The sequence below is a fragment of the Dasypus novemcinctus genome, chromosome Y (genome assembly GCF_030445035.2).
Source record: "Dasypus novemcinctus isolate mDasNov1 chromosome Y, mDasNov1.1.hap2, whole genome shotgun sequence".
Taxonomy (NCBI): Eukaryota; Metazoa; Chordata; class Mammalia; order Cingulata; family Dasypodidae; genus Dasypus; species Dasypus novemcinctus.
The window spans coordinates 20450918-20471891 of record NC_092216.1 but is presented as its reverse complement, the minus strand read 5'-3'; the positions used below and the strand labels follow the sequence as shown (position 1 = coordinate 20471891).

Below are 20974 nucleotides of genomic sequence, written 5' to 3'. Positions count from 1 at the left end.
AGCACAAGTAACAAATTGTGTTTGTTTCTTTAAAATGTGTTCCTGAGTGTGATGGAACACTCAGATGTGATCTTTATTCACAAGCCTATCTGGTAACTTTTACCAGACTGTGGTTGGTGCTGGGGTTTAGTGTATACTCAGGGGACCTGAATCTCTCAACTGTCCATGTGATAGCCAGGCCCTGAACCTCAACAGACTTGCAACTCCTACCATCTGGTTTAATGAACTTACTCCAGCCGCCTAAAAGGAAGTGAAGAAAGTCAACCACCACATCAGGGAGCCAAGAGTGCCTACAACTGCAAGCAGGAGAACTGCACCCATCATCCATGTGGAATCTAACCCCCTCTTGATTATAGAGGTGGAGCGGACATAAACATCCCAGGGTCCACAGAATGGAAGAACAGAGTATGCATTAGAGTAGACTTACTGTTATTCTATTCTGGAACTATTGTGATTAGTAATGGAAGAAAATGTAGCATTGATGTGGAGAAAGCAACCATGGTAGCCGCTATGGGTAGGGAGAGGGAAGAAGAGATATCATGTGGGGGCATTTTCAGGACTTGGAATTGTCCCGGGTGGTACTGCAGGGGCAGTTGCTGGACATTGTAGGTCCTGCCATGGCCCCTGGGTGGACCGGGTGAGAGTGTAAACTACAATGTAAACCATTGCATTCACCAAATGCAATGAATGTGCCATGATAATGAAAGAGGTTGTTGATGTGGGAGGGCTGGGGTAAGTGGGGTGGAGGTTATACGGGGACCTCATATTTTTTTAATGTAACATTAAAATAAGTAAATAAAAGAAAAAAGAACAAAATTATCACAACTTAAAAAGTAAACAATGTACAGACAAATTAAGTAAATTCTTACCCAGCAAAAATGTAAATGTGGAAAAATGTATTTTAAAAAAATACCATATCTTATTTAAAATATAAAAATAAAATAATACCACAAACTATTACAAAATAAGAAAACAAGTTATTGAAATAAAAGCACAGCTAAACAAATATTCCAGCCACCCTCCTCCTGACTGTGTATCATGGAGAAAAATGTGTCTTTTAAAATAAGCTATTTTAAAATAATACCTGTAAATATTTAAATCTTCCTGCAAGGGCAAAGCTATTATGACAATATTTGCTTCTACTTGCATTTAAATGGCATTTAATGGCATCCTGAGGTTGGCTGCAGAATGCATACAGAATGCTGAGATCCATCCAGGCTGCAGAATGCCCATAATCTAATTGTACAGCACAAATAGGTGCCTGTAGGGCATCCATAGGCTGGTTTTGCTGCTGATACAGTACAGTGGAAAGAGAAATGAAGAATAGCTGACTAAATATGACTACTTGATTTTATATTACAAATTATATAGTATTATCAGTGAATATTCCTTGTCTATCAACTAAACTTCTTAAATAGACTTACCCTATTGAACACCAGGTATCTACACTTGCTTCTGATTGATCAATAGATTGCCTGCAAGATATGAAGTCATCTTGAACCTTTCTAAAACTTGAATAGCAATTTGGTATGATGAAAACAGTCTAGAAACAGAGTGGTAAAAGTTACATAAAATTGTTGACGTACTTATTACCTAAGGGTTGACCAATGAAAAATGGTTAATATAAGTTTTACATATTTTACACAATGAAAAATAAGTAAAATTTATTTTAAGAAAAGAGGGAGAGATTTAAGATAGACACCTTGATAAGCAAAAACTAGAGGAGATCAGCCATATACAAAGCGCAGATGAATATGTACGTTGAAAGGCAAAGATATTACACAATAAAATTAAGCCACATGAAGAAATGGAGATTTCAGATTTCCTGTAGGGTAACAACATGGGTATATGTAAATACCAGGTTGATAGTATTTTTTGGTTTGTAACTTCACTTTTTTTTCCTAAATGAATTAAAAAGTAAATATATGACTGTAAGGTAAGTCATAATGTATAAAAACATGTGCCTTGTGATAATAACTTCATAAAGGTGGGGGAATTGAGAGGTACAGAAACACTGCATAAATTATTGAAATTAAGGCGGTATCTAAACAAGTGTTTGTTAAAAGATTTAGGATGTTAAATTTAAGCCCATAGTAACTACATAAATTATTATATACATTTAGAGCGACAGAATTGAGAGAATGGGTGCTAGGGATGAGAGTCAGGGGTAATGGTGAGTTAACACACAGGGATTCAGGATGTCCATCAGGGAAGAAGGGGAAGTTTTAGGAATGAAAGGGTGAGGCTTTAGCAATACTGCAAATGTGATTAATCCCACTGAATGGTATGCTTGGGAGTGGCTGAGATAGGAACATTTATATTATATGTATGTTCTCACAATAAAAGGAAAGGAAACAGCAACTAAAGAGACAATGACAATTAAGTGCAAAACTTGATCCTAGATGGAAACTAAGAAAGGAGGAGGAAAGGTTCCAAAGAACATTATTGGGACAAATGAAATCAGTGGCATATAAAGATTGTAAAGTCCTAATGAAAGAAATTGTTGATGTTGGAAGAGTGGGGGATGTGGGGAGTAGGTATATGGGAATTTCTTACATTTTTTAATGTAACATTTTGTGTGATCTATATCTCTTTTAAAAAAATAAATTAAAAATTTAAAAAACCCTGTAAAGTTTATATCGATGTTAAATTACTTCAACTTGATTAAATGCACTTGGATGGTTACATAATTGAAGATATTTGTTCCATATGAGAGTATTATATCTTCAAGGAGCATAATGTACACAATCCATTCTCAAATGTTTAGAAAATGGACGGATGGATGGATGGATGGATAAATAGATATAGCACTTGTGGCAAAACGTCAAAAGAAATAGCAAAGTTGGAAATATGTTCAAATTGGATAGGTGTTTGGGAGCTGAGGCAACTTCCGGGGAATTTAAAATTCACCTTAATAACTTGTACAATGGAACTTGGGAGATTAAATCTAATTTTCTCATTTAATAGGTTAATGAAAATTAAGATATCAACTGGTTTATATGGAAAATCAATAATTACACAAATAGTCTGTGGTAAACTCATAACTTGAATCCAAATCTTAGCTCTCAGGCACTGATCTTTCCACCATACCAAAATACAATCTGATGGTAATAAAACACATAATCTATCAGCTTCATCTACATTATATATGCAGGTATACAAGCAGAAAAAAATAATAATAGTGATATCTGAGAAGACTGAAACTTTAGGATTCTTACTTCAATACTCCAAGTAAGGAAAGGCCAAGTTATTTTGGATTGCAAAAATCTATTATTACATGAACTTTCCCTGCAAACCCATTTTCTCAATTTAAGATTTCAAGTAGAACTGTGGCTGAGATATATGCTTAATGCACGTATTTCCACAGTAAGGTGCAAAATTGGTAATCACAATTAAAAAACAAGTTTCTTCAAGCTACTAACAGTCTTCTGGCTATAAAGAAATCAATTCTCTTTTCTTTTATGTAAATATATTAAGAAATGATAGAAATCAGAGTGAATGTAATTATTTAATAGAAAAATCATACAAGTGATTTCTGAAAGGACAAAGATTTTTTAGAAACCAGCAATTCTAGTAGGATGAAAACAAAATTTAATGAGGAAAGTAAGAAATGACTCACTAAAAGCAATTCATCCTATTAGAAAGTACAAACAAAGCTGGTATCAATTTTACCTCCCAGAAATCTTATTTATTTATTTATTTATTTATTTATTTAGATATCAGATTGAACCTGACCCTGAGACCTCATATGTGGGAAGCCAGCACTCTGCTAGTGAGCCGCATCAGCTCTCCTAGGTTGTTGGGTTTTTTTCCGGTTATTTTTTGCTTGTTGTTTTCTTTCTTTCTTTTTTTAGGCACTAGCAACTAAACTCAGTATCTTCCACATGGAAAGCTCAACCACTTGCCTAATATCCACTCCTGAAATCTTTTGTTTTAATGTACTTAAAATATTGAGTCACTGGCCAGATTATACTACATAACATTTTAGACTGAAAATCAACTCTCAAGCAGAAATAAACAAAGGCACACACAGTATCTAGTAAGTATCACCTTCCAAGGAAGTAACAAGATTGGCCAGAATTAAGCTCTGTCTCCAGAGACCTTTGCAGATATTGAATAGCATTGCTTTCCTTAGTGACTTTGTCTCCTAGTAGATCTATGATGCATCAAATCTAAAATAAAAACATTAAAAGCAATTATCCCTGATACAAATATTGTTCTAGTTTTAAGAATATGAAGCAGTAAAATTAAAATATTTCAGTGAATTTATTAATTTAGCTTGAATTACAAAGCCAAAATTGGAAACTATCAAAGTTATAGGAAAGTGCCCAAATTTTTGCTTAATAAATACTTACAATTCTGGCTATACTACATGGTCAATCAAAAGACTGGATGATGTAGTAGTATATATGAAACCATCAAATTAAATAAGAAGCAATATTTCAGTTGTGAATAAATTAAATTTCACCTCTAATTATATAGGATATATAAAATAAATATCCCTTATTTCTATTTTTAAAATGGTAGCTATGCTACAGAAAACATGGATTATGAAACTATATATTAGTAAGACAACAATACATTTGTATTCTTCCTTGCTCTTCCTTTAATTCTCTTGTTACTATTAATAAGAAAAAGACCTGATGAAACTGAGACCTAAAGGGAAATGTTTGTGTCATTGGCAAACAGCCAAGGAGGCTCAATATACAAATAAAATCAAGTAGGAAAGTATACTTATGTTCATCAAAGAATGTAGTTATAAAAGCACCAAAAGCTTCCTTTTATATGCTCTGAAATATAGTTTATAGTCTAATATAATGGATATTCAGACACAGATGATACCAAAATCATTCAATCTATTTCTTTAGTTTCAAAGGTATGTGCATTTTTCTTATGACACATTTTTTTCAGTAAAGCAGGAATTCATAAATACTTAAAAGAATAATTTGCATTAAAATTTTATTAGAATGAATGACCTGTCTATTCTACAGTCAACACTTCATTTCCTTAACTAACAATGAACATACAAATGTTTCTAGTGTCCTAATAAACATTTCTAGAGGTTTAATTGAAAAAAAACTTAAGATATTCCTCCATTTCATATCATAATACTTACATCAAAATCATTCATTTGATATACATTAATATGAAGAAAAAGGAATATTCTTAACTGTTTTTGAAAGTACAAACAACATATATACATTATGAAAACATTCATAATTCCATAATTGGTTAAAAATTATGAATGAACTACTAGCTCATGTAACATTTAAAAAAAAAAACAATAAAAAAGAAAAAAACTGAAAAAAGAAAATATAAAAAGCACTCAACAAAAACAACAAGGCACCCAAATATTAAATATCTCCAAGACAGCTAAGCAACAAAATAAACAGTTGGGAATATGAGTACTAATGTCTGACAGATAAAGAGAGAATTCTTACGGCTAGCATTCCTCCTTTATCTTACATTTGAGAACAAACTGCTTTGAAAAGCTACAGTGTTAGATATTTTATAATTTATAGTCGTGTTTCCTATAATTTACATTTCAACAAACTATGAAAAAAATTTAACACCCACACAAAGGCTATGTGAATAATTTTAGTACCTCTAGCTTCCAAGCATGGTAAGCTCAAGGAAGTACTTTAATTCCTCCTGTGGTCAAGTGTTGGGGGATAAATTTGGGAATTTCAAAGGATTTGCTGTAGGAAGCATTGTAGATAGATATTTGATGGGTTCAGATTAATTACACCAACAATGGATAAAGAATGGAAAAACATAACACATAAATCACACATTTGACAGGCATGTTATGTTAGAGACAAAGAAAATAGCAAAATAATGTCAACTATAAACATTAAAAAAAGATTTCTAATGAAAATTGCCTTTGAAGGAGAAGGGTAAATAAATATTGTTCATCAGAAGAAAAACCTCCTCACATTAATGTATAATTAAAAGTAAATTTTATATACCTAACTGTTATAATACCATAGCTTTTACTTGTGAAAGAAGGTTTTCTGTCATCAAAAGTTGTTATAGGCTTCCACTGCAGAATGATATTTCCTTTAAAGATTAGAAAGAAAAGAAGGAATTGGAGAAAAACAAAATGCTTAAATCTTTACACAAAAACCAACAAATTCATGGCCATGATTTAGTGAAACAATGAAGTCAAATAAAACAAATGAATATTATTTCAAAGAACTAGCTAGTAAATTTGGATTATCATAATAATGATCATCAAAGTTTCAAGCACTAAAAAAACATAACTGATAGTAAAAGTGCTCATTTTACTTTATCACTGGATATTTCTTTAACTCTAATCAGGCATGGGTAATAGGCCATGTTTCAGATATCTATCAGCTAATAAAACACAATGAGCACAAGGTATCATCAGAATATGACATTTTAATAAGTTGCTATATCCTATTGTTACAAAAGAAATAATTTAATTTGCATCCTATTTTATAATATTCAGAAAACTATGTATTCTTTATACAAATACTTAATTGGTCCAGAACCCTTTCAAAAAAAATTATTATAACACATGCCATGACAGCTTACAAAATTTAATGAAGGTACAAAAATAGTTAAAATTAAAATTGGGAAAAAAGGCAGTTTTGTGGAATAAAATATTCTAGGAAATTATTTATAAACTTTTATGAGTTTAAAATGTTGTATTTCCCACAGATATGGTCTAAGAATGTTCTTTTAAGGTTACAAGGAAATCTCAAAATGATTCCATTTATCCACAATTCTTCCTCAACAAAAAATGCTACTAAGACTAAAAATCACTACTGCAACAGCAAAAGTTTAAGATGTATACTCCAAAACAAAGGAAAAGCTAATAAAAGCAAACCTGGTAAATGTTATCTTTAAAGTATACTTGGCAAAGTGTGGGAAGATGAAGTCAAACTAACAAGCTGAGCTCAAAGCTCGCATGAAAACAATAAAGAAAGCCCAAAGCTGTCTGCAGGAAATGTTTTGGTGCTCAGCAGGCCAGGACAGCATTACACAACTCCCAAAAAGGTGAGAGACAGAGACAAAGAAGCCACAACATCAAAAATGAGCTACTAAGCCCCCATGGTGACTGGAAAGGGATCCCCTCCTCTATCTCCAAGTTATAAACTGGGGTAAAATCCATGGCTTACCACAGCTGACTGAGAGAAGAGACGTCTTTCTTTCTGTCAGGAGTTTCAAAGGAAAAAGAAAGGGGAATAGAGGTGCTTTTCTTCAGAGTTTGGAGAGTTTGCCTGCTTTGAATCTCCACACAGAAAATCCCAGACTGAAACACCTCCTTGGAGAGGTGCATTCACGTGCACCATCTCCTGGATGGTCTGGAAATTGCATGAACAAATCTGTTCTCAGTTCACTCTGTATTCTAACCCGAGGAGAAAATCTGAACACCACTAGTGAGTGTGTGGTCTGATTCTGATAACTTAAATTGTGCAATTATAAAGACAGAGTTGAGCCAAATATCAAAGAGCTGTGGGGAAAAATACATAGGCAAAATAGAGAAATTGACCATAAGAGTAAATTCACCAACATTTTCAGTTGCTTAGACATTGGCAAGACATTACAAGCCATACTAGGAAACAGGAAAAGATGGCCCAAGATAAAGAACTAGCCATTTGGAAACTTCAGCTGTGCTGTCAACTTTTGAAAAGCTATCCCAATTGTACATGGTGAGTTGGGATTATACATAAATTAACAAGCATATTGATGCAGAAATGTTAAATTTAATCTTTTTCCATTGTAATGTACTGTATTAAATATGTTTGGTCTTATCTACATGGGTTTTATTATAGAAACTAATAAAGTATTCTTTAAATTCTGTGGGGTGGTGGGGGGAGGGGGCGTGTTGTGGGGAACTAACCAAATACCCTGAGCCGATATAGGAGTTAAGACAATTAATCACTGATAATCACACAACCCTTAAATCAGTTCAAAGAATTTAAAGAAAATACCACTAATGAAATAAATAATATTAAAACACTGGTGAGCACAGACACTGGGTGAACATAAAGAACAATTTGAAAGCCAGCACAGAAAGGTAACCAGCTTATGGGAATGAAAGGAAGACATAATGGATGACAATAAAAATACATTAGAGACATGTAAAAGCAGACTTGAACTCCTCAAAGACAGAATTAGTAATTCCAAGACAGGACATCTCAAATGGAAGAGACAGGAGAAGAGAAAGAGAATGGAAAAAATAGAACAGAGTCCCAGAAAACTGAATGACAAAGCTAAACTCTGAAATATTTACATTACTGGTGTTGCAGAAGAAGAGAATTTGGGAAAGGGGCAGAAAGAATATTTGAGGAAATAATGACCAAAACTTCCCAATCTTTACAAAAGACAAAAATATCAGTATCCAAGAAGGGCAATGCACCCCAAACAGAATAAATCCAAACAGACCTACCATGAGACACCAACTATTCAAAATGTCAAATATTAGAGATAAAAAGAGGGTTGTGAAAGCAGCAAGAATAAAAACAAAGCATCACATACAAGGAAAAGTCAGTAAGATTAATTGCTGACTTATCATCAGAAACCATGGAGCTTAGAGGAAAGTGGTAAGATGTATTTAAGGTACTGAAAAAGAAAAATTGCCAGCCAAGAACTCTGTATCTGGCAAAACTGTCCTTCAAAAGTTAGAGACACTTATCACTAGTGATTAGGGAAATGTCAATCAAAACTATAATGAAATATCATTTCATACCTATTTGACTGTCTGTTCTTAAGTAGTCAGAAAACTGTAAATGTTGGAGATGATGTGGAGAGCTAGGAACACTTCTACACTGTTGGTGGGAATGTAGAATGGTACAGCCACTGTGGAGGAATGTTTGGCTCCTCCTAAGGTAGCTGAATATAGACTTGCCATGGGATCCAGCCGTGTTATTACTAGGGATATACTGGGAAGAACTGAGAGCAAAGACACTAACAGGCATCACAGCAGCATTATTCACAATTGCCAAAATTTGGAAACAACCCAGGTGTCCTTCAACTGATGAGTGGATAAACAAATTGCGTTGTATACACAGGGTGGAATATTATGAAATGGTAAGAAGAGATGAAGCTGTGAAGCTCATGACAACATGGATGAAACAGGAGGACATTATGTTAAGTGAAGAAAGCCAGATATAGAAGGAAAAATACTATATGATTGCACTATTATGAAATAAATGTACTGTGTAAACTCACAGAGTTAATTACAGTATAGGTCACCAGAAAATAGGAGGGTAGAGAATGGAAAGCTGAGGTTTACTGTGCAGAACTGGTAAAAAGGTTGTTTGAAAATTGTTGGAAATGAATAGAAATGGTGAAAGTACCATGATGTTTGTAACTAGCAGTGCTCTTGTATGGGTATGACAGTTGTTGAAAGGAAAAGTCTAAGGTCATGTATATTACTAGAAGGAAAGCTAAAAATTATCACATAGGACTGTATAGTAAAGTAAAATATCACGTAAAACACAAATATGGGGAATATTGCATATATAAAACTCTTTTTTACAAAATATAAATAAAAACATACTAGAGATAAGGAAAAGAATAGCAGCTACGGAGGGCAGGCAAGACATAGAGAGATTGAGAGGTGAGTTTTTTTTTAATTGGAATAAATGAAAGTGCTCTGGGAATGATTGGGGTGATGAATGCACAAATATATGATTAAACCAGATACCACTGATTGCACTCTTTGGATGGATTTATACTTTATTAATATGTAACAATAAAATTGTTTTGATTAAAAAACTTACTTGACAAAACAAAGACTTAAAGTGGCTTGTACACTATCACTAGTACCTAAGCTATTATAGCTGCATGAACCACAGGCAGATCAGTTAAACCATGATTCCACTTCACTGACAAAGCAAATGCTTTACTGTTTTTCCCTCAATATTTCTGTAATAACTAAGAGATGAGTTAATTATTGTATAATGTATGAGATAGAGGTCCTCTTTTGTTTTCCTTTGGATATGGATATTCAGATCGCCCAACACAATTTTTAAAACAGACTGTTATGATTGACCTGGGTTGGCTTAGCCTTATCAAAATTCTTTTGACCATAGATGAATGGGTCTGTTTCTGATCCATCAATTCTGTTCTATTGGTTTGTCTATTTTTATGCAAATACAACATTTTTACCACTGTAGCTTTTAGGATGTTTCTGGCTACTCAAGGCCCCTTACCATTCCAAATAAATTTGATATTTGGGTTTTCCTTTTCCATTTCTTTAAATAAGGATGTTGGAATTTTTATCATGATTGCGTTGAATTTGTATACCATTTGGGTAGAATTTAAATCTCAGTGATAATTAATCTTCCAATCAATGAACACAGAGTATTCATCAATGTATTTAGATCTACTTTGATTGCTTTTAGTAATGCATTATGATTTTCTAAGTAAATGCTTTATGTCCTTCTTTAAGTTATTCCTAAATATTTGATTCTTTTGGTCACTATTGTAAACACAGTTTTTTACCCTGACTTCCTCCCCAAAATGCTCTTTACTAGTGTACAATATTACAGATTTTTTAATGTTAATATTCCTTATTTTTAAAGGAGCTTTAGATTATGTAAATGTTACATCATCAGAAATACAAGGGATTCCCATATATTCCACTTCCAGCCCTTTCACATTTTCCCCCATTACCAACATTTTTCCATTGGTGTTAATTTGTTACACCCTACAGATTTTTATATGTTATCTTCCATCCTCCTGAGCCCGTTTCTGAAGTTTTATTGTAGATTTCTCATGACTGTATCATTAGTGAAGAGTAAAAGTTTTATTTCTTCTTCAATTTTCATGCCTTTTATTTCTTTTTCTTGCTCTACTTGTTCAGCTGTGGGTTTTTCATGCATGCTCTTTATCATGTTGAGAAAATATCCTTCAATTCTTATCTTTAAAGGTATATTTATCAAGCAAGAATGCTGTCTTTTGTCAAACACTTCTTTGGCTTTAACCAAGACTATCATGGGAATTTTCTCCTTTGATTTATTAAAGTGGTATGTTATGGTGATTAATTTTCTTGTGATGAACCACCCTTTCATGTCTGGTACAAAACCCATTTGATCAGGATGACTAATTCTTTTAATGTGCTGTTGGGCTTGTTTAGAGAGCATTTTATTGATTTCTGCCTCATTATTTATTAGGGATAGAGGTCAGTAATTTGGTTTTTGCACAGTGTCTTTATCTAACTTTGGTATTAGATTATGTTGGCTTTAAGAATGATTTGGTAGCATTCCTTCCTTATCAATTTTTGGAAGTGTTTGAGTAAGACTGATATTAAATGTTCTTAGAGTGCTTGGTAGAATTCATCTGTGAAGCCCTCTGGTAATGGACTTTTCATTTTGGGTAGTTGGGTGATGACTATTTCAATATCTTTACTTGGGCCTGGTTTGCTGAGGTCTTCTATTTCTTCTAGGGCCAGTACAGGCTGTTTGTATTTTCCTAGAAAAATTTCCATTTCATTTACATTGTCTATTTTGTTGGTGTATAGCAGTTTATAGTATTCTTTTATGATCTCTTTTATTTCTGTGGGGTCAATAGTAATGTCCCCATTTTCATTTCAAATTTGACTTTTCACCATCTCTCTTTTCTTCTTTGTCAGTCTAGCTAAGGGCTTATCAATTTTCTTGAAAAACCAACTTTTAGGCTTGTTAATTCTATTGATTTTATTCTCAGTTTTATTTCTTCTCTGCTCTTTGTTATTTCATTCCTTCTGCTTTGTGAATAGTTTGCTATTCTTCACCTAGTTGCTCTCAATGTGTAGTTAGGTCCCTGATTTCAACTCTTTTATTTTTAATGTAAGCACTGAGGGCTATAAATTTCCCTCTCAGAACTGCATTTGCTGCATTCCATAGGTTCTGCTATGTTGTATTCTCATTTTCATTCATCTCAAAATATTTTATTTCTTTCACAATTTCTTCTTTGACCAACTGATTAAGAGTGCATTGTTTAACCTCCATATATTTGTGAATTTTCCTTTTTGCTGCCTATAGTTGATTTCCAACTTTATTCCATTACAATCAGACAAAGAACTTTGTATAAATACTGTTAAGTTTATTTAGATCTGCTTTATGAGTCAATATATGGTCTATCCTGGAGAGAGAACAATGAGCACTTGAGAAGAAGGCATATCCTGCTCTTTGGGGATGCAATGTTGTGTACATATCTATTGGTTTTAGTCCATTTATCATACCATTCAAGCTCTCTATTTCTTTACTGATCCTTTGTCCAAATGTTCTATCCAATGCTGAGAGTGATGTATTGAGACCTCAGTTAGAGGTTTTTCATGGTTACCAGGTCATAATGCTGTGGCTCCATTCTGATCGACTGAGCAAACTGCCTACCTGTGGAAGGTACCATATCTCTCCCCAGGAATGAGCCATATCACAGTGGGAATGGAGTAGATAAAGGCCCTCATTACTTTTGGGCCATCAAACCTTCCTGCATTCCAAGAAAATCCTACCTCCTAGTCCAACACACCACCAAGCCATACACAAGAATTCACTTTTACAGCCCTTTATTGACCCAAGACTGTACTCTGGACACTAATCCCCTCCCTATGAACTAATGTTTCCTTACCTTTTGATGTACTGTAAAAATTCACATCAGTATCTTCCATGAGGGGAACTGAAGTCTCTCTTCAGATACCCACCACGCTCTAAGTCTCTAGCCTATCGGCAAACTCCCCTTAGGAGTCTCGTAGGAATCAGAAACTGTGCTTACTGCTGGTCCACATGACCACAGTATAGCTAAGAGCAGCCTCTGCATAGAATCCTGAATTCTATTTAAATCACTGTAAAAAAAGAAAACAGATAAATCTGAGGCCCAGGAACCTCATGTCATGTCGCCTTAAAGAAATGAGGACATAAACCTTAAACTTCTCAGTTTAAAACCTAGATTGATATTAATGGCAAAAAGTTACTTCATAGCAATGAAACCTGCCTAAAATTCTCCTCGATGTACATATTCAAGGGGTAATAATAACAAGTTACCTTAATTCCATTGGGTAGCTTCAGTTTTCATTTTAAAAATGGAAAAAATAATTTGCTTCTACTGCTAAAGTAAAATAAAATCTTCCTAGTAAAAGTGTAGGAGTAAAAAGCAAAGTAATAAAAAGTTAAGTTCATTTGATATGTAACACATTGCACTGGAAATGTTTAAGGTATACAAAAATCAAGAGACAGACTTCAGCATTGTCAAACTCTCTTGTACATTCAAACCAGGCCTTGAATACATTGCAGGTTCCCTCTCTATATGAGTTATTCACTAGATTGGTCACTGACCCCTCAAACAAGAAAGATATTTACTATATCTCTGGTTGTGCTTCTGAAGTTGATGAAAACTATGTTGCAGTTTCAAACTCCTGAAGCAGCCAATGGGGGCTCAATATAGCAAAACGTGCCATGGATACCACCTCCAAACTTGCACTGTTTCATAGTGTCAAAGAATGCTATGTATCAGGCCAGTAAAATACTGAAATTACCTTCTTAGTTTCTCTCTAGGATCAACAATATTGTGGCTTGCTCACTGTGTGAAAGACATATCAAGTGAAGCCATAGTTAACCAGAGTTCTGCAAGTAGAGCTTAATTGCAAATTGGCATTATGGCCGGTTCCTGTGGAGAGATAACATGTAAGGTATTGCCAATCTGAAACTTGAATTTATTAATTGGAGTTCAAAGAGAAACTTATGCATTTAGTAGTACATTAATTAGCATTAAGTATTGTACCTGTATCCTGTTCTAAATATATGCCTGATGATTACAGTGTTATCTTTTCTATTAGATCCTGTGCAGAGGGACATTAAACATGTTAAAAGTCCTGGTAAACATCATTTTCTAAGTAACTAATGAATGTGCTTAGCCCAGGTCTCCCTCATAGCCCTTATTCAAGTTAATGGAATATCCAGCTTGGTGCACTAATCCTGAATGAAATCATCGGTCCAGGAAAGTGCCAGCTCACCAAAAGCACCTTGTGGAATGTACAAGTGCCAGTCATTGGATGGCCTGACATGCCTCTTTGAGAACAAAAGCTAAATAGTGTCTGTATCAAAATCAGCTGTTTCCACTAACTCTAGCTCAAAGTCTACTGCTAGGGGAGAACAAACCAAACATCCCTTAAAAATCCTTGCCTGTTTTCTTTTGAAAAAGGCAGTGTCCCTTCTCATCCCTCTCTTAACTGCTTTAGGCATAACTGCCACTGTTGAAAATTGGGGTTGGCAATCTATACAAAATCTAATGATCTATTTCAATTACTCCCTAGAAATAACTAACAGCATAAATGAAACCAGTCATGCCTTAAAAGCTCTAAAACAGCAAGCAAACTCTCTTGCAGCTATGGTGATGCAAAATCATAGGACACTTAAAATGCTAACTGCAGCACAGGGAAGGGTTTGTCCTTTCCTTAAGGAAAAATGCAATCTCTATGTAAATTACTCTAAAATAGTCCCAAACAGTATTCAAAACCTGGAAAATAAACCCAAGGATGTCAGGGAAATGCAGCCTTTATAAACACCTGGCCTTTTCTACTCCTGTGGTCCGGTGTCCTCTCAGTAGGACCACATATGCTCAAAATTCTAATTAAGTTTATTTTTCCCAGGATCAACATCTTGTTAGCCATATGGGGACTTCATCCATCTTCATACAGGATACCAGATTCGTCTTCCTCCAGTCAAGATAGAGAAGCAGGAGAGTTCTACACCTTGTCAGGTAGGGTCTGTGAGCCCCTAATCAGCAGGAAGTAGCTACAGAAGAAAGAGCATCTTCCTTCAGCAAAACTCTCTGAGGGGGGGAATGAAGCAGGCTGGTAAGATAGGGAATTAATAGATAGAACTGGAACCTGGCAAAGAGTCCACGTGGACATCAGTAACCCCCAAGATGGCTGCTGGAAGACCCCCACCCCCAAGACTCTGTTATCCAGAACAAAGACTTCCTTGGTGCAACCTTATTCAGCACTTCTGCAAGTGCAGTATGTTGATTTGTGAGTTAACCTTTCCCTGCACAGGTGGTTCAACATGATTTCCCTCTGTTACCTGAGAGTGCTAGAAAAGAGTCATCCTGCTAATGTAATAGTAATTGAATCCTGCCAATTATGCCATAATTTTCTGCTAGATAAAAGCTTTCTATATAGATATATGAGTAGAGAGAGAGAGATTGATATAATTATTCAATTAACTCAAGCATAAGAAAGACATGCATGACATTTATTTATTTATTTATAAACTTTGGTTAATATTTGGGAGCATATAAAATAGGGAAAGGATTGTCTACAAACAGGGGTCCAACTGCTACATCATAATCCTTTATGATGTAGATATGAGCTCACCAACTTGGGGACCCACTGACATACCTGGCTCTCCAGGGGACACACCAACATACCTGGCCCACCTCTGGCCAGAGTCCCAAATGGATGAAAAATAAATTTGTATATACATATCTAGTTTAATAAGTTTATCTTGACAATTAGATTGAGAGACAAGAATTCCACAATCAGTGAAAAGATGAAATCATCATTGAAGAGACTCACAAAATAAGAGAGAAATAGAAGAGTCTTAATAAAAACTCCCCAACATCTATCTCAGGCTGGGAAGCCCCAAGTCAGCAGCCAAAACCAGAGTCTTGAGTGAAAGCAACACCTGTGCAGAGCACCCTCTGCCAGGGTGGACTTCACTGTCCTGACCAGGGCCTGTCCCTTTCATTTGGCTCATAATCAATGAAATTGATACGATAGATGCCAACTTGAGGGGGCTGTGTCAGTTCCCAAGGAAGTGTCCAGCTTTCCCAGGAAGGAACACAAAACTCCCTGGGCAGTACTTCCCAAGGTTCACGTGTTAATTCCTGAGAAAGTGTCCAGCCTTCCCAGGGAGGACCATAATCCTCCCTGGGCACTACTTTGCAAGGTCTGTGCACCAGTCCCCAAGAAAGTGTCCAGCCTTCCCAGGTAAGACCACAATACTCCCTGGGCACTACTTTGCAAGGTCTGTGTGCCAGTCCCCAAGAAAGTGTCCAGCCTTCCCAGGGAAGACCACAATACTCCCTGGGCACTACTTTGCAAGGTCTATGTGCCAGTCCTCAAGAAAGTGCCCAGCCTTCCAAGGGAGGACCACAATTCTCCCTGGATACTACTTTGCAAGGTCTATGTGCCAGTTCTCAAGAAAGTGTCCAGCCTTCCAAGGGAGGACCATAATTCTCCCTGGGCACTACTTTGCAAGGTCTATGTGCCAGTCCTCAAGAAAGTGTCCAGCTTTCCCAGGGAAGACCACAATTCTCCCTGGGCACTACTTTGCAAGGTCTATGTGCCAGTCCTCAAGAAAGTGTCCAGCCTTCCCAGGGAAGACCACAATATTCCCTGGAGTGCACCCTATCTGTTATTTGTCAGAAAACACATTTGGCAATGTGCTCACTGTTCTAGTTCTCATTAATCCCTCTGAAATATGAAAAGTACCGACCAGTGAGGCACTGGGGTCCTGATTAACAAAGCCTTCTGCGTGATTTTTCACTTCTAGGTTTACTCATTAAAATTTTTCCACGTACTGGGGGGTGAGTTCAAAGAATTCACAGACAAACAAAAACTGACAGAATATCTTACTAAAGGACAAGAAATACAAAAGATACTAAAGAGAGTTCTGCAGTCAGAAAGGAAAAAAAAAAAAAAACCAAACAAACATGGACCAGAGACTTGGAGAAGAGTTTAAAAATGAAGATTAGGAAGTATAAATTAAAGTGTATCTGCTAACGGACTCCAAAAGCACATTAAAAAGAATCACACATCACAAGTGGGTTTTATCCAAGGTATGTAAGGGTAGTTCAACACATGACAATCATTTAGTGTATTTAACCACACTGAAAATTTGATGAAAAAGAAACATATGATCCTCTCAATTGATGTAGAAAAGGCATTTGACAAAATATAGCAAACTTCCTTGATGAAAACACTCCAAAAGATAGGGATAAAAAGAAGCTTTCTCAATAAAGGAAAGGGCTTGTAGGAAAAACCTACAACTAGTATTGTACTCTACGTAGAAAGACTGAAAGCTTTCCTACCATGATCAGGAACAAGGCAAGGATGCCCACTCTCACCATTATTATTGAATTGTGTGCTAGAAAATTGAATGGGAGCAATTAGGCTAGATAAGAAATAAAAAGGCACAAATATAGGAAAGAGAGAAGTAAAACTTTCACTATTCCCTTGCGATATGATCATATACTTAGAGAATCCTTAAAAATCCACAACAAAGCTTCTAGAATTAATAGATGAGTTCAATAAAGTGGTGGGATATAAGATTAATATGCAAAAATCAATAGCTGTTCTATATGCTTCTGAAATGCAATCTGAGGCAGAAATCAGAAAAAAAATCCATTTTTAATAATGGCTAAAAGAATCAAATCTTGAGGATTAAAGTTATCCAAGTACATAAATAACCTGTATTCAGAAAATTACAAAACTTTGCTACAAGAAACTGAAGACTAAAATAAATGGAAGGACATTCCATATTCATGGACTAGAATCTAAATATTGTTAAGATGATAATTCTATCCAAACTGATTTAGAGAGCCATGCAATTCCAATCAAAATCTTAATAATCCTTTTTGCATAAATCAAAATTCCAATAATCTAATTTATTTGGAAGAGTAAAGGGCCCCAAATAGCCAAAATAACTTTTAAAAGAAGGTATGAGCCATCTGCCATAAATTCCAGTATTAAAAAATGAAGAATATTATAAAGCTTTGTCTTTGACATTTTGTCTTTCATCTCTGGAGTTCAGTGCCATGTCAGTGGATCCTACTTTGGAATTCATGTGCCTGAGTTTGATGGCGTTGGACTCCAACGTGTCCTTTCTACACATGCCTCTTCTGATACTTTTACTGAACCTGTGGTTGTTGCTAGGGTTGTTGAATACTCAGGAGACTTGAATCTCTGAATTGCCCATATGCCAGCTGGGCCCTGAGCCTCTGGGCAACTCCTCTGGTTTGTTGGACATTCCCAGGTCAGCTAACAGGCAGGTGAAGATGGTCAACCACCATACCAGGGAACCGAGCGTGCCTACAACTGCAAGCAGAATTGCAATCAACATCGATGTGGAATCTAAGCCCCCTCTCAATATAGAGGTGGAGTGGACATTACCAACCCAGTTTCCACAGGACAGTGGAATAAAATATGGATTAGAGTTGACTTATTGATATTGTGCTATGGGACTATTGTGACCGGCAATGGATGAAATTGTAGTATTGATGTGGAGAAAGTGGCCACAATAGTTGCTGAGAGCAGGGAGAAGGAAGAGGAGTTGTAATATGGGGGCATTTTTGGGACTTGGAGTCATCTTAAATGATATTGTAGGAACAGATGCTGGACATTACACATCCTGCTATAATCCACTGAATGTCCTGGGTGAGAGTACAATCTATAATGTAAACCACTTTACATGTGGAGCAGCAGTGCTCCAAAATGTATTCAACAAATGCAGTGAATGTGCCATGATGATCAAAGAGGTTGTTGACGTGGGAGGAGTGGGATGAGGGGGTGGGGAGTATATGGGAACCTGTTATACTTTTGAATGTAACATTTTCTCTGATTAGGTATCTTCAAAAAATACAATTTAAAAATTTGTTGGGGTTGGACGGGTGGGGAGTGGGGTGTATGGGAAGCTCCTATGTTTTTTAATGTAACATTTTCTATGATCTAGGTATCTTCAAAAATATACAGTTAAAAAATTGAAAGGGATGGAGGGTTGGGAGTGGGATATATGGGAACCTCTTATGCTTTTTAATGTTACATTTTGCATGATCCTTTTTAATTTTAAGAAAGATAATTAAAAAAATAATAAACTAAAATAAATAAAGTAAAAAAGGAAAGACAGATAGAGGGTATGTTATGCGCCCCTGAAGAAGGGCAGGATGGTCAGGCTAGTGATTGAAAGCTCCCTAAAATCAAGACTCTTTGCTAGCCCTCTGCCCAGTGACAATGCCTGTAATATCAGGACAATCAGAGTAGAATTGGGATTCAGGTGCGGGTTGGGGCTGGCCTGCTGAATGTCAGGCTCAGGCACTGGGACCATGCTCCTGCACATTTGCACAGTGTAGAAGAAAAGGCCAGTCCTCTGATACTTTTTCCCACCTGACTACCCCTAGGTCTATCTCCTCCATCTTGAGCATCTGGCTTTATGAATTCTCAGCATTTCTTTTTTTTTTTTTAATTATTTATTTTTAAAAATTACATTAAAAAAATATGAGGTCCCATTCAACCCCACCGCCCCCACCCCCCACTCCCCCCACAGCAACACTCTCTTCCCTCATTGTGCACCTGGTAAGTACATCTCTGAGTATCGCTGCACCCCTAGTCAATGGTACACATCATAGCCCACACTCTCCCATGTTCCATCCAGTGGGCCCTGGGGGGCTCTACAATGTCCCGTAATTTTCCGTGAAGCACCACCCAGGACATCTCCTCGTCCCGAAAACGCCTCCACATCTCATCTCTTCCTCCCATTCCCCAAACCCAGCAGCCACTATTGCTACCCTTCCCACACCCATTCCACATTTTCTCTGTGGACATTGGATTGGTTGTGTCCATTGCACATCTATGTCAAGTGGGGGCTTAGAATCCACATGGATACTGGATGCACTCCTCCTGCTTTCAGTTGTAGACACTCTAGGCTCCATGGTGTGGTGGTTGACCTTCTTCAACTCGATGTTAGCTGAGTGGGGTAAGTCCAATAAATCAAAGTGTAGGAGCTGAAGTCTGTTGAGGTTCTGGGCCTGGGTGTCATATTATCAGTCCAGAGATTCAAATCCCCTAAATATATCTAAAACCCCAGCACCAACTACAATTCCATTAAAGTAGCATGCAAGTCTTGTGAAAAGAGATCCCCTCTGAGTCCAATTCCATCACGCAGAAACACCAGTTCCAGAGAAGGGCCATCTGCCATGGCAGTGAACCCCATCTGCCATGATCATAGAACCCGTGGGTCTCTTTATTCCTCAAAAGAACCAATACTTGGGGTTGTATCTACTTTATCTGTCTCTCAGACTCTGCTCATTTGTGCATAAGGGCATTCCTTCTGACAGCCTCCAGACTCTTTTTTAGAGACTCATAGCCTTATATTCTCATTTCTCTTTTCCATTTCCCCCTTACATTAGGTCAAACAGCATTTTGAAGTCATGTTATTATATGTAGACAGGGATTTTCTGCTGATCCGTGTTGAACCTTTAATTCAAGGTCCTTTTCTAGTTGCATCTTCAGCTGATATGTGGTAGTGATCCCTCGGTGCCAGGGAGGCTCATCCCCGGGTGTCATGTCCCACGCTGGGGGGACTGCACTGCATTTACATGCTGAGTTTGGCTGTGAGAGTGGCCACATTTGAGTATCATGAAGGCCGTCAGGAGGAAACTCCCAGGCACAGTGCTATTCTAGACCTTATTCTTATTGGAGGTGTATAGGCTCAAAAGCATAGCCATAAGTATCAGGAGCCCACTGTTGGGCCCTCCTTCCTTCCTGGTTCTTGCTGTTGCACCTGGGGAACTGCCGCTGCTCCCCAGGGTCCACAACAGTGACCCCTCGGCCAGGGGCCCAGTACCGCCCCCCCCAGCTATTGTTTTTAATTGTTTCCACTATGAGTATATCTAGACATTACTATATACCCTGGGCATATGCCCTGGCAATTAGTCTGGCAGGGGCTCAGAGCTAGAGAGTGAGGGAGTCTTGCCTTCTCCCCATCCTGCTCTCCCCTGAGAGAGGAGAGAGACCATCAGCTAGTGAGCGAGGAAGGCTCCAGCTGGTCCTATTGATGTCTAATCCCAGACCCTACAAGTGCCAAGGGCTTCCTGGGCTTAGTGGGGAGGAAATATTTGGGGACCCGGGAGAGTGAATGAAGTTCTGTATAAAAGGGAAAAAATACTAACCACTTGGGTTGGGACAATATTTTCAGTATATTTTTCTTGAATTTATTGTTTTATATGTTGCATTGACTTCCAT

The 20974-nt window shown here is 36.7% G+C and overlaps 1 pseudogene; it reads right to left on the bottom strand.

The window, feature by feature from the left end:
- LOC139438277 (lysine-specific demethylase 6A-like) overlaps positions 1 to 19146 on the bottom strand; it is a 58976-nt pseudogene extending 39830 nt beyond the window's left edge.
- Between the last annotated feature and the right edge of the window lie 1828 nt (positions 19147 to 20974).